At 42.6% G+C, this 14,090-nt stretch overlaps 2 protein-coding genes across 4 annotated transcripts in view; both read right to left on the bottom strand.

Moving 5' to 3' along the window:
• The window catches only part of LOC121393056, a 1,743,327-nt gene that overhangs the window by 1,245,174 nt on the left and 484,063 nt on the right, over positions 1-14,090 (bottom strand). The gene's annotated exons all lie outside the window — the stretch shown is intronic.
• LOC121400993 overlaps positions 1-14,090 on the bottom strand; it is an 840,200-nt gene that overhangs the window by 528,763 nt on the left and 297,347 nt on the right. The gene's annotated exons all lie outside the window — the stretch shown is intronic.

Here is a 14,090-nt window from a genome sequence, read left to right as displayed (position 1 = left end):
TGTGTACTCACCGATAAATCCGTTTCTCTTAGTCCCGAAAAGGCAGCACAGGATGTTCCCACCCTTTGCTGTATTAATTCCTTTTCATTTATGCTTGATAACAATAACTAAAAGTGGGATGGGCTAATGTCGGGGAGAGGAGGAGCAGCCCTGCAGTTTTTTGCCTCCTAGAGGGAAGAGGACATTAACCCTTTGGTACCTGTGCTGCCTGTTCGGGGACTTAGAGAAACGGATTTATCGGTGAGTACACAAATCTCGTTTTCCCTTTTTCCTTCCTGTGGGAGCCCCAGCATCGAAGTTCAAATCTAGTCGGCTGGTGTGCCCCTAACCATTTGTTTCCTTTGGAGATAGTGTTGTGCCCTTAAATAAGTGTAGAATTGGGCACTTGGTAGATCATGTTTCGTTTGTAGGGTGGAAAAGGTTTTTCAATCCATACTGGTCATATAGATCTTTTTATTTTTGAAATGCCCGCTTTCTGACATTTCTCTAGATCAAAGTCCTGTATCCCCTCCTCCAAGATGCTGATCGGTAGTAGCGTAGATAATGGGATGCACCATACGTGTTCGGTGATGTGTCCCCATAGTCCATGTGATATTCCAGTGTGTCCAAAGTGAGACTTATATACCCATTTTTTAGCATCCAGAGGTAAGTGCCAGTCGGCCAATTGGTCTAGGATAGTAGCCCCAGGGGTGCTTCGCCAATGAGGCGAGTTGAGGCTGTCGCCTCAGGCAGCAACGCCCCACTAGGTACCAGGGGCAGCAAAAATGCTGCTCCTGGTACTTTAAGAGCGAATTTCCGGGGGAGGGGGGGCAGCAGCAAGTGCTGCTGCCTCAGGTGGTGGAGGGGCCAGGATCGCCCTGAGTAGCCCTATAGTACAATCGTAGGTTCGGGCATGCCAAACCAGCTTTTTGCTTATGGGCTTGCATAATGTCCTGTGCGAGTCTTGGTTTCTTATGGTTCCATATAAACGCTTGTATTATTCTTTGGAGTTGCTTAAAGAAGGAGTTGTCTAGTGGAATGGCTAAAGCCCTAAATTGTATAGAATTTTTGGTAAAATCAGCATTTTCGCAGCATTATTCTGCCTTTCCAGGATACATATGAAGTTTTCCATGTCTGTAAAGTTGTTTGAGTATCTTTAAAGGGATACTGTCATGGAAAAAACATTTTTTTCAAAATGAATCAGTTATAGTGCTGCTCCAGCAGAATTCTGCATTGAAATCCATTTCTCAAAAGAGCAACAGATTTTTTTATATTCAATTTTGAAATCTGACATGGGCCTAGACATTTTGTCCATTTCCAGCTGCCCATGTCATGTGACTTGTGCCTGCACTTCAGGAGAGAAATGCTTTCTGGCAGGGCTGCTGTTTTTCCTTCTCAATGTAACTGAATGTGTCCCAGTGGGACATGGTTTTACTATTGAGTGTTGTTCTTAGATCTACCAGGCAGCGTTATCTTGTGTTAGGAGCTGTTATCTGGTTACCTTCCCATTGTTCTTTTGTTTGGCTGCTGGGGGGGAAAGGAGGGGTTGATATTACTCCAACTTGCAGTACAGCAGTAAAGAGTGATTGGAAGTTTATCAGAGCACAAGTTCACATGACATGGGGCAGCTGGGAAATTGACAAAAATGTCTAGCCCCCATGTCAGATTTCAAAATTGAATATAAAAAATCTGTTTTGCTCTTTGAGAAATGATTTCAGTTCAGAATTCTGCTGGAGCAGCACTATTAACTGATTCATTTTGGAAAAAAAATTTTTTTCCCATGACAGTATCCTTTAAGTATTGTGGTGTAATTCTGTTGATAAAGATCTGCTGTTATTTTGCTTCCGAGATAACTGATTGCTGTGGTTTGGTCCAGGTCGTATTTCTTTTTCAGCTTATTGGTATCCGATATTGACATACAAACCGGCATTGCTTGCGTTTTGGTAATATTGAGTTTATAGTATGACAGTTTGCCAAAATGTCCAATCAATTCAAACATCTCCTGTAAGGCAACTTCAGGGTTGGTTATTGTCAGTGCTAATCTTTTGTGCGCTCATAATTGCATAGGCTAATGGTTCAATACTTAAAATGTAGATAAGAGGTGAGAGTGGGCACCTTTGCCTGGTTCCATTTGATAAGGAAAAGGGGGTTTACAGGAAACCATTTACTTGAGCGGTCAGAGTAGAGGGCCATAATGGCAGTTATTAGTGAAGAAGGAATTAGAACGACTCTAGGACCAATTTTAGATATAACCAATTTACCCGATCGAACGCCTTTTCGGCGTTCAATGGCAATACCATAGATGGTATATTATCTTTATGTAGCTGATGTATCAATGTAATAAGCCCTCTAGTATTGTAGTGTTTAACAAATCCTGTCTGGTCGTTACAGACTAAGTGTGGTAGTACTGTCTGAATCCGGTCTGCTAAAATAGATGCATATATTTTTAATAAAGATATCGGGGGTAGTTGGGGCATTTAGTGTTATCTTTCCCTGGCTTGGGGATTGTCGAAATGTATGATTTCAACACTTGAGGAAACTTCCCTGTAGTTGCTGCTGCGTTTAAGGCTCTTGTAAGGTAAGGTGTTAATAGCGTAGCGAGGTTTTATAGTACCTGTTTTGAGGCATATTTTTTATCACCTTCCTAAATGCCTTTGTTGTTATTGGGCTATTTAGGGTTCAGGTTGCTATGGTAGGTATACCTGGTAGTTGTATATGCTCCAGGAACGAGCGTATCTCCACCTCGGTAGGTTTAGTAATAGAGAGGTTATCCTTCATGTTGTAAAGGTCACTATAGAATTGGGCAAATGTATCAGCTATATCTTTTGGGTTGATTTTAACCTCTTGAGTGGTCGAATGTATTTTCCCTATTCTCTGCTGTAATGTTTGTTGAACCAATTGCTTTTTATGAATGGCAGTTGCTCTATTTCCCATGGCATAGTTTATACTCTTGTGTTTAGTAAGTTGACTTTGGCATCTGCTTAGAATAAGAGATTTAGCTCTTCTTTTGGTCCATTTAACTGGCCTATAATATCTGAAGAGGGTGCCGTGTGTTTGAGTTGTTCCAGCTCATTTATTTTATTTAGTAGTTGTTCTTGCTTAGCTCTAGCTAGTTTGGCTTTATAGGCAGCAATACTGATCAGTTGCCCTCTGACCGCTGCCTTATGGTCACACCAGAGGTTTAGGTCTGGCCCGTTAGTGCTATCATTGAGGGGAAAGAAATCTGTAATACTAATTGATCCATGGGGGCAAATTCACTAAGCGCCGAACGCTAGCGTTACTTCGCTAGCGTTTGTCATTTTCGTTACTGCGCAAATTCACTAACGAACGCTGGCGTAGTTTCGCTAGTGTTACTTCGCACCCTTACGCCTGGCGAAGTTTTGCTAGCGACGTAACTACGCAAATTCACTAACTTGCGCAGTGTACTGAACGCTACCTTTTACGCTAGACTTCCTTCGCCACCTCAGACCTGGCGAAGCGCAATAGAGTAGATAGGGATTGTCTCAAAAAAAGTCAAAAATTTTTCTAAGTCCCAAAAAACGCTGGCGTGTTTTCTACATTATGGGTGATAGGCTGAAAAAGATCGAAAAATTTTTGGGGCTCCCCTCCTTCCCCCCTACATTTCCTGACTCATGGCAACTTACCTTAACAGTGGGCACATGTGTAGGGCAAAATAAAATTTTATTTGATGATTTGAAGGTTTTCTAGGCATTTGTAGTGCTGATACGTATTCCTCCATTGAAATTTGAATTTCGCGCCGTATGCAAATTAGCCTTCGCTAGCGTAACTTCGCTTTACTTAGCGAATCAACGCTAGCGCAACTTCGCAACCTTACGCTACCCCTGAGCGCAACTTCGGATTTTAGTGAATTTGCGAAGCGCTGGCGAAACTACGCCTGGTGAAGTGTGGCGAAGTGCGGCGAAGTTACGCCTGGCGCAACTACGAATCTTAGTGAATTTGGTGTTTTTATCTGTAAGAAGCGTGTCATTTAGTCTCCACGGGGGTCTAGTGGTAAACTGATGTTTTTCCTGTAGTATAAATGCGACTAGTGAGTTGTCTGTCCATGTTGTGTTTTTGATTTCACATCTAGGAGTTTGCTTAAGTGTTTGGGGATAGATCAGGAATAGGTCAATTCTCGTATATGATTTTTGAGCTGAGTAATAGGTAAAGTCCTTCATGGTAGGATTATGGACTCTCCAAATATCATATAAGTTGTATTGCGCTAGGAGTTTAGTAAAACTTAAGAGATTTTTTTCGTTACTGTTTTACGTTATCGTGGGGGTAATAGAGCTGCCTGCGGGGTTCTGTCCATTTCCAGGTCTGGTACATTATTAAAGTCACCACCTATAATGACAATACCCTGTTTGAGACTTTGTACTTGATCCAGGGCTTGTTTTAAGAAAAGATTCTGATTAGTGTTTGGAGAGTACAGATTCACCAGGGTATATTGTTGTTGGTTTACATTACAAATTACAATTAAACATCTGCCCTTAGAGTCAGCCAAATGTTGAACACTTGTTATATTTAAAGGGATATTGTCATGGGAAAACATGTTTTTTTCAAAATGAATCAGTTAATAGTGCTACTCCAGCAGAATTCTGCACTGAAATCCATTTTTCAAAAGAGCAAACAGATTTTTTTATATTCAGTTTTGAAATCTGACATGGGGCTAGACATATTGTCAGTTTCCCAGCTGACCCCATTCATGTGACTTGTGCTCTGATAAACTTCAGTCACTCTTTACTGCTTTACTGCAAATTGGAGTGAAATCACCCCTCCCCCAGCAGCCTAACAACAGAACAATGGGGAGGTAACCAGATTGCAGCTCCCTAACACAAGATAACAGCTGCCTGGTAGATCTAAGAACAACACTCAATAGTAAAAGCCAGGTCCCACTGAGACTGATTCAGTTACATTAAGTAGGAGAGATAACAGCCTGCCAGAAAGTAGTTCCATCCTAAAGTGCAGGCACAAGTCACATGACTGGGGGCAGCTGGGAAACTGACAATATGTCTAGCCCCATGTCAGATTTCAAAATTGAATATAATGAAATCTGTTTGCTCTTTTGAGAATTGGATTTCAGTGCAGAATTCTGCTGGAGTAGCACTATTAACTGATGTGTTTTTTTAAAAAAACATGTTTTCCCATGACAGTATCCCTTTAAGGATCTTCTAGCCAGAATGGCTACACTTCTTTTTTTTCTGCTTTCGATGTTGCCGCTGCTATCATTTTGTATTGCTTATTACCAATCGAGCTTTGATCTTTTGTTCGAAAATATGTTTCTTGGATCCAAATGAATATCTACATTTTGCCTTTTGCACTCTGCTAAGGTCAATGGATGTTTGTGGGGTGTGTTTAAGCCCTTCACATTCATACTAAAACATTTGAGACCCATTGGAACTTGTTGTTGTGCTATAGTGTGTACATTTGGCTGGTTCCTCAGCAGCTGGAACTGATGTTTACTCATTGTCATGTCAGTCTCCTGGGTAGGATTGAAGGGGTAGAGCAGAAGAGAGAGGAAAGAGAAGTAAACAAAACCATTATAAACATATGTACATTTTGGCCGTTTGGTTAGGCCATTCTCTTTTTGCATACATGCCTTATCTGGGCACACAGTCTAGCAGTAGCAGAGAAAAGAATTGGGGGGGTGTTTAGATCTTCTGTTGTTGAGATCTTAGTTGTTCTTGTTCCGGTGCCTGGGAACATTAATCCAGGTAAGTGACCCAGGGTTGAAGGTCATTATAGTGGTGGTGGGAGGTTAAGGTTCCCTATGTCTTTGATCCACTCTTCTTCCACGTGCAGGCGCTTCCATGCGGCTAATGTGGTTTGTGTTGTGTTTCTACTGGGATATTCCATTGTGTTAATGCTGCTTTTCCTTCCGCTGCAGTGGAGATCATTTTTGTGGTGCCACTGAACAATCAGTTTTGTTGGGTCCCCCCATTTGTACTGTATATGATTCTGGCGTAGCGCCTGAGTTATCACTGCTAACTGGTGTCTCTTAGCCAAAGTTGCTGCTGATAGTTCTGCATAGACTTGTATTTTTTGGAACAGCTGTGGGATATTTTTGTGTTGTCTGGTAAAGAGCATCAGGTCCTCTTTTATGTGATAGAAATGGATTCTGAGGATCACATCTCTGGGTGCTTCACTTGGTGCATTTCTGGGTTCAGGGACCCTGTGGATCCTATCGATGATAAGGTGATCCGTGGGGGTCTCTGGGAGTGCCTTTAATATAAGCTCTTGGGCATATTGGCTTAGTTGAGCCTGCAGGATCTCTTCTGGTACCCCCTGGGCCTCACGTTATTTCTTCTTGATCGATCCTCTATGTCTTCTATCTTATTTTGCAGTCTATCGATCTCGGCATCCCGAGTATTCACTGTGTCTGCCATTGTGTTATGCGCCTCAACCAGTTCCGCCATTTTTGTTTCAACATGGTCTGTGCGCTCAGCTATGACCTGTAACTCTGTTTTTAAGTCTTGCACAGTTGGTTTTGTGTCTGAGCAAATATCTTCCCTGAGTTTTGTAAGCAGCGCTTTTAAATGTGTCTCTGTTAAGCCCTGTGTCCCCTCCTCGTATTTATCTGATTGTTGCGCTCTTTCAGCTCCGTGTCGCACTGGTGAGGAGTCACCCGATGAGGACTGGGCGCCATCTTGGCAATCCTCCAAGAGCGGCGCTTTCGGCTGAGATCCATAGAATGAGGTAAGTTGCAGGGGCTGCTGCTTAGTTCTTCTTCTAGACATGCCAGCGGTTGTTGATTTTCTGCACTTTAGGGCACCCTGGGACTGCTGTTTTTCCACCTTCGTTTGGCACCGAAGCAGGAGCAGTTTAGATACGCGTGTGGTTACATGCACGCGCTGGCCATTCCCCCCGGCTTTCATTTTTTATTTGTGGTTTTTGAGTTATTCAGCAGCTTTTTATTCAGCAGCTCTCCAGTTTGCAGTTTCCAAAATCTGGTTGCTAGGGTCCAAATTACCCTAGTAACCATTGGCTTATTTGAATAAGAGACTGGGATATGATTAGGAGGGGCTCAATAGAAAGAGGAGTGATAAAAAAGAGAAATAATAGATCATTTGTAGCTTTACGGAGCATTTGTTTTTAGATGGGGTCAGTGACTCCCATTTGAAAACTGGAAAGAATCAGAAAAAAAAACCCAATAAAAATTACATTTTGAAGACCAATTAAAAAGTTGCGTAGAATTGGCCATTCTATAACATACTAAAAGTTAACTGAAAGGTGAACTACCTCTTTAAAGGTGAACAGCCCATTTAATGGACAAGTCGATAACCAGGAGATTGTGCCGTTGGCATGAACTACCCACTGACCTTGTCATGCCCAGGACCCAGGGCAGCTGCCCCCATTTTTCGACTCCCCAAGGAAAGCTCTGCTCCCTGGAGTCCCTGCTCATGGAACCCAACCCAAGCCTACGTAAGGGACACCTGGGTGCACAACATGGATTGGTTCATGGCACCCTGGCCAAGGGACAATAGGTTTCAATATTGGGTTACTGGAGGGGATCTACCCAATAACACCCATAGTATTATTTTACTTTCCTTTATCCCACCCCAAATCCTACTTCAGATTAAGCAGACATGCGCCCCTTACACTGGGCTTGGGCAGTACCAGCTACAAATATGTCCTGTCCAAAGAACTGCTGCTGCCAAAATGGCCCTGTAATGTGTATGTTAGATAAGTGCAAGGAGATTCTCATGGCTAATCCCTTGTAAGTATCAATAAGCTTAGGCTGCCTATGTTGTAGTGCCAGGGGCAGTGTTGGACTGGACAAAAAAAACCCGGTGGGCCCCGCCGGCCCAGATCGGCACCTTTTTCCTGCAGTGACTCCCCGACGAAGGGCAAAAACAGTTGCGCACCTTCTTCCTGTATTGCCCGCAGCGCAGTGTGCCGGCTCAGAAAGGGAGGACGGAGGGGGGCCCTCAGACAGCAGCCCCGGGCCCCCCAGTCCGACCCTGGCCAGGGGTGCAATGCCACTCAATCACAGCCGCTCCTCCATTAGGGCTTACGAGGCCCCTTTTGTTGGGATAACAGGAGGGCGAGGGATCTTTTTTAAAGAATATTCAAATTGGTAAAAAAAAAAATATACCAGTCTCCTAATCTGTTACCCCAATGGAGCATCCAAGTGTTGGAGAGCTGATTGGTGCCATTTTCCCTGTGCTCCCAGGCAGGGCAGTCTGAGTACCCCAGGGTAGAGCCCTGTAGGTTGTAGGAAGGACTTTCAGATGCAGGTTGGGGGTCTGAGGGTTTGCAGGTCAAGTTGTGGATCTTATCAAAGTTTTTAAAAAAAAAATTTTCCTGCCTAGCCCACTTCTGATGACGTCACTTCCCGTTTCCAGCAATGGCACTTCCTGCTTTATGGTGGTCAGCGAGTCGCGGATCAGTTTGCAGATCAGGCAGTTGCGGGTCAGGTAGGTAAAAATGTGGGTGTGGGTTACAGGTCCGGGTTTCAAAATTTGTTTCCTCACAGGACTCTACCCCAGGGTGGGGCCATTATATTAAAGAGGTGGTTCACCTTTAAGTTAATTTTAGTATTTTATTAAATGGCCGATTCTACACAACTTTTGGTCTTCGTTATTTATTTTTCATTATTTTTTTTTTTAATATTTGCCTTCTTCTGACTCTCTTCAGATTTCAAATGGGGGTCACTGACCCCATCTAAAACCAATGCTCAGTAAGGCAACAAATTATTGTTATTCCGACATTTTATTATTCATCTTTCTATTTAGGCCTCTGCCTTTCATACTCCAGTCTCTTATTCAAGTCAATGCTAGGGTAATAAGAACCCTAGCAACCAAATATTGGAAACTGCAAACTGGAGAACTGCTGAATGAAAAGCTAAATAACTCAAAACCACGAATAATAAAAAATGGAAACCAAAATATCATACTAAAAGTTAACTTAAAGGGGTTGTTCACCTTTGAGTTAACTTTTAGTATGATCTTGAGAGTGATATTCTCAGATTTTGCCCTTGGTTTTTAATTTTGTATTTGTGGTTTTTGAGTTGTTTAACGTTTTATTCAGCAGCTCTTTGAATAATCATTTATTTGAATAGGAGACTGGGATATGAATAGGGGAGGGGCTGAATACAAAGAGGCGTAATAAAAAAGAGCAAAAATAGATAATTTGTAGCTTTTTACTTGTATTTTGATGGGGTCAGTGACCCCATTTGAAAACTGGAAAAAATCAGAAAAAAGGTAAATAAAAAACAATAAAAAGTAAATAATGAAGACCAATTGAAAGTTGCGTAGAATTCGCCATTCTATAACCTACTAAAAGTTAACTGAAAGCTGAACAACCCCTTTAATGGACGAGTGGATAAGCAGGTGATTCGCATGAACTTACGAGGGGTTCCGAGGCCCCTTTGTTGGGATAACAGGAGGGTGAGGGAACTTTTTGAGAGATGAGTCGATCTGCCCGAGGTTCCCCGGCTCTGCTCCGCCGGCAGTAAATAGTTTTGTGCTACTGTATGTTTAATTCATGTGACAAGCAGCAGATAAGAATCCAGAAATGTATGAGTGTGTTGCAGCCTCTCAGGAAGGATTGCACAAAGCCACGGAGAAAAGTCCCACCTTTAAATGACAAACACAGAAGCCTCTCCGCTTGTTACTGCCCCTTTATTTTCTTCCCTTCATCTATCGACTTGTGCTAAAGCCTCGCTGTTCCTGCTGAAACTGCTCCTGTTGGACAATTTGTTTTTTATACTCCACTAAATATTTTCTTCTTTCCCTTTTTCACTTGTCTTCTTTCCTCTTTCTTTTCTCAGTTTTTTTTACACTTTTTTTAAAGAATCTTTTACTTTCCATTAAAAGGTTTCTGTGCGTTTCTCCAGGATTTCATCCTTCATTCATTCATTCAACTCTTAGGGCCCCAGGCCACCAATGTTTTTAACTCTTAGGGCCCCAGGCCACCAATATTTTTAACTCTTAGGGCCCCAGGGCACCAATGTTTTTAACTCTTAGAGCCACAGGCCACCAATGTTTTTAACTCTTAGGGCCCCAGGCCACCAATGTTTTTAACTCTTAGGGCCCCAGGCCACCAATGTTTTTAACTTTTAGGGCCCCAGGCCACCAATGTTTTTAACTCCTAGTACCCCACGCCACCAATGTTTTTAACTCTTAGGGCCCCAGGCCACCAATGTTTTTAACTCTTAGGGCCCCAGGCCACCAATGTTTTTAACTCTTAGGGCCCCAGGCCAACAATGTTTTTAACTCTTAGGGCCCCAGGCCACCAATGTTTTTAACTCTTAGGGCCCCAGGCCACCAATGTTTTTAACTCAATCGCTTTAGCAGGAACCCCCCACCCCAAAAGGACGTCTCATAACCTGGAGAAAGTGGTACCCAAAAAACAAATCCAGTTTAGTCATTGGCCAATATCAAGCTCCTTCATATACTAAATGTCTGGTATAGTGACAATAGGCTGGTGGGAAGTGGATGGAATTCCAGTGTTAAGAAAGGGGCCTTGGACTTGAATGGAAATGCTGTTACATTGTGGCCTATGGAGTAAAGCAATATTCTAGTTCCCTCCAATCATTAGAGATCAGTATGTGTCCCTATGTCTTTCAGCCCTGTCATGTACATATTAATCAATTAACCCTGCAGAGATATTAACCCATTCCCTTCTTCAACTTAACCCCTGTATCAGCACCACCACCCAGTTTTACCCTCACACAACCGCTCAGTCATCTTTAGTAGAACGAGGCACAGGAGCCCCTTCCCTCAATATTCACCATAGGGATTAAAGAAAAACACAGAGACATATTTATGGAGAAACCTGGCGGTGAGCACAGGATTTATTACAATTAATAGGCAATTTATATTTGGGCCTCCCTAACAGTGGATGATCCAGAGGAAGGAGAAAAATCCTAGAGTGCTATGGGGGCCAATCTGCACTGAAGGTAAAAATTCCTTCCTGACTCCTAGAAACGGCAGTCGGTTCTACGCCCTGGATCATGGCTAGACCCCCCCGCCCCCTACCTATACACCCCCACCTCCTATTCACCCCTCACCTATACACCCCCCTCAACCTTCTCCTATACACAACCCCCTACTCTCCCTCCTATACACAACCCCCTACTCTCCCTCCTATACTCAACCACCTACTCTCCCTCCTGTACAAAACCCCCTACTCTCCCTCCTGTACATAACCCCCATTCTCACTCCTGTACACAACCCCCTACTCTCCCTCCTATGCTCAACCCCCTACTCTCCCTCCTGTACATAACCCCCTACTCTCCCTCCTGTACATAACCCCCTACTCTCCCTCCTGTATATAACCCCTACTCTCCCTCCTGTACATAACCCCCACTCTCCCTCCTATACACAACCTCCTACTCTCCCTCTTGTACATAACCCCCACTCTCCCTCTTGTACACAACCCCCTACTCTCTCTCCTGTACACAGAGAATCTGGGAAGGGAGTGTGACTGTGGGATAGCAGGTATAGTAGGGAGAGATGGTGCCTATAGTAACAGTGGATAATAGTCTCTGTGAAGGGAGTGTGACTGTGGGATAGCAGGTATAGTAGGGAGAGATGGTGCCTATAGTAACAGTGGATAATAGTCTCTGGGAAGGGAGTGTGACTGTGGGATAGCAGGTATAGTAGGGAGAGATGATGCCTATAGTAACAGTGGATAATAGTCTCTGGGAAGGGAGTGTGACTGTGGGATAGCAGGTATAGTAGGGAGAGATGGTGTCTATAGTAACAGTGGATAATAGTCTCTGGGAAGGGAGTGTGGCTGTGGGATAGCAGGTATAGTAAGTAAAGAAGGTGCTATTAGTAGTAGTTGTAATACCCCAGCACTAACAGAAAACAGATAAAAATCAGTAGTAAGTGGAGGGGTTTATATGAAGCAGTTATTATAATGTATATGTTTATATTGGGATCTTTGTACTGAATTATATGAGAATCTCCTACATGAAGTTTTCAGCAGGGGAACACTAGTTATTGAGCCCCCCAATCAGATTGTTGGATCCCCTAAAGTCTCAATCAGCCCCATATAATTCCTGGGCACCCCAACAGTTGCAGGCTCATCTCCCTCTATAGAGTCCCCCCTGCATTTCTGTAAAATGATTTGTATGAATCACAGCAGCTTTGGTTGGAAAAAACCCACATTCATTGAGTTCAACCTTTTGTCCTGGCAAAACCTGACCAACTGCAGGGGGGTATTTGTGCAGCACATACAAGGGGCACAGCCAAAAACTATTGGTACTTCCCACTTGTGTTCATAGGGGGGCAGACCAATAACGTGTGGAGTGAATTGAGATGGCGGTGCTATTACATAGGGGGCACTTTACCACTTAAGTATATGGGGGTACAGTGTGTGGGTGCTGGGATGTATTTTGGCAGGGGGGTGTCAGACTAGTGTATTGGGTCCTGTGATTCGCTGTCGGCTCAGTGAGGCACTTTAAGAGGCAGTGACACCCCTTTTAAGGGGAATTTTGGTCCTTTCCACTTACACAAACTGCTGCACCACTGACTGTGCTAAATACAATGTGACTGAGATACACCTGTGGCATTTTTGGAGAAACCATTGTATATGTTGCTTGTAACCCACCCAGCACCCATATAATACTGTTACATTATGTACTGTGGAATAAAGTGATATTGTAGTATAATATAGTAAGTAGGGTCTCCTCATATCTGTGTCTTTTGCTCCTTGTGTATTTTAGCCGCATCACATATATATTAACCAATGAATTCCCAGAGCTGAACCCATTCTAACAACCCCCTGCACAGATATTAACCCTGTGTATTTTAGCCCCATCACATACATATTAATCAATGAATTCCCAGAGCAGAACCCATTCTAACAACCCCCTGCACAGATATAAAACCATACAAACCTTTAACAAAACCTCTTTCCCACTCTGCCCCACACCTGCCCATTTGAGCAGTCCCCCCACAGTATTAAATGACACAATTGGTCAGTTACCTTTATCAGAATGAGGCACTGGAGCCTCTTACCTCCCCTCAAGATTCACCATAGAGATTCAATAAAAACACAGAGACATATTTATGGGCAAACCTGTTGGTGGGAACAGGATTTATTCATATTAACGTCAATTTGGGTTGGGCATTCATAACAGCTAATGATCCAGAGGAAGGCAAAAACCCTAGGGAAAAATTCCTTCCTGACTCCAAATGGCAATCGGTATTACTCCCTGGATCATGGCTTAAAGAAACAGTTCAGTGTAAAAATAAACACTGTGCAAATAGATTGTGCACAATAAAAAATGTTTCTAATATAGTGAGTTAGCCAAATAATGTAATGTATAAAGGCTGGAGTGACTGGATGTCTAACATAATAGCCAGAATATTACTTCCTGTGGCCCCCCTTCAAGTCACTGATTGGTTAGTGGCTGGTAACCAATCAGTGGAAACCAAGAGAGCTGCAAAACAGGAAGTAGTGTTCTGGCTGTTATGTTAGACATCCATTTACACTAGCCTTCAAACATTACATTTTTGGCTAACTCACTATATTAGAAACATTATTTTATTTTCACAGTCTATTTACCCAGTTTTTCTATTTACATTAAACTGAACACAGGAATCATATTAAAGGAATCATTCAGTATATAAAATAAACACTGGCTAAATAGATAGTCTGTGCAAAATAAACAATGTTTCTAATATAGTAAGTTAGCCAAAAATGTAATGTATAAAGGCTGGAGTGAATGGATGTCTGACATAATAGCCAGAACACTACTTCCTGATTTGCAGCCCATGTGGCCCCTTCAAGTCACTGATTGGTTATTGGCTGGTAACCAATCAGTGGAAACTAAGAGAGCTGCAAATCAGGAAGTAGTGTTCTGGCTCTTATGTTAGACATCCAGTCACTCCAGCCTTTATACATTACATTTTTGGCTAACTCACTATATTCAAAAGATTTTTTATTTTGCCCAACCTATCTATTTACCTAATGTTTATTTTAATACAGATCAGTTCCTTTAATATGTCTGTGTTTAGTTCACTGTAAAAGAAGAAAAACTGGGTAAATAGATAGGATGTTTAAAATAAAAAATGTTTCTAATATTGTAAGTTAGCCAAAAATGTAACATATAAAGGCTGGAGTGACTGAATGTCTAACAGAATAGCCAGAACACA

The sequence above is a fragment of the Xenopus laevis genome, chromosome 3L, assembly GCF_017654675.1.
Source record: "Xenopus laevis strain J_2021 chromosome 3L, Xenopus_laevis_v10.1, whole genome shotgun sequence".
NCBI lineage: Eukaryota > Metazoa > Chordata > Amphibia > Anura > Pipidae > Xenopus > Xenopus laevis.
The sequence above is the reverse complement of the archived record's forward strand: the minus strand, read 5'-3'. Positions and strand labels throughout refer to the sequence as shown.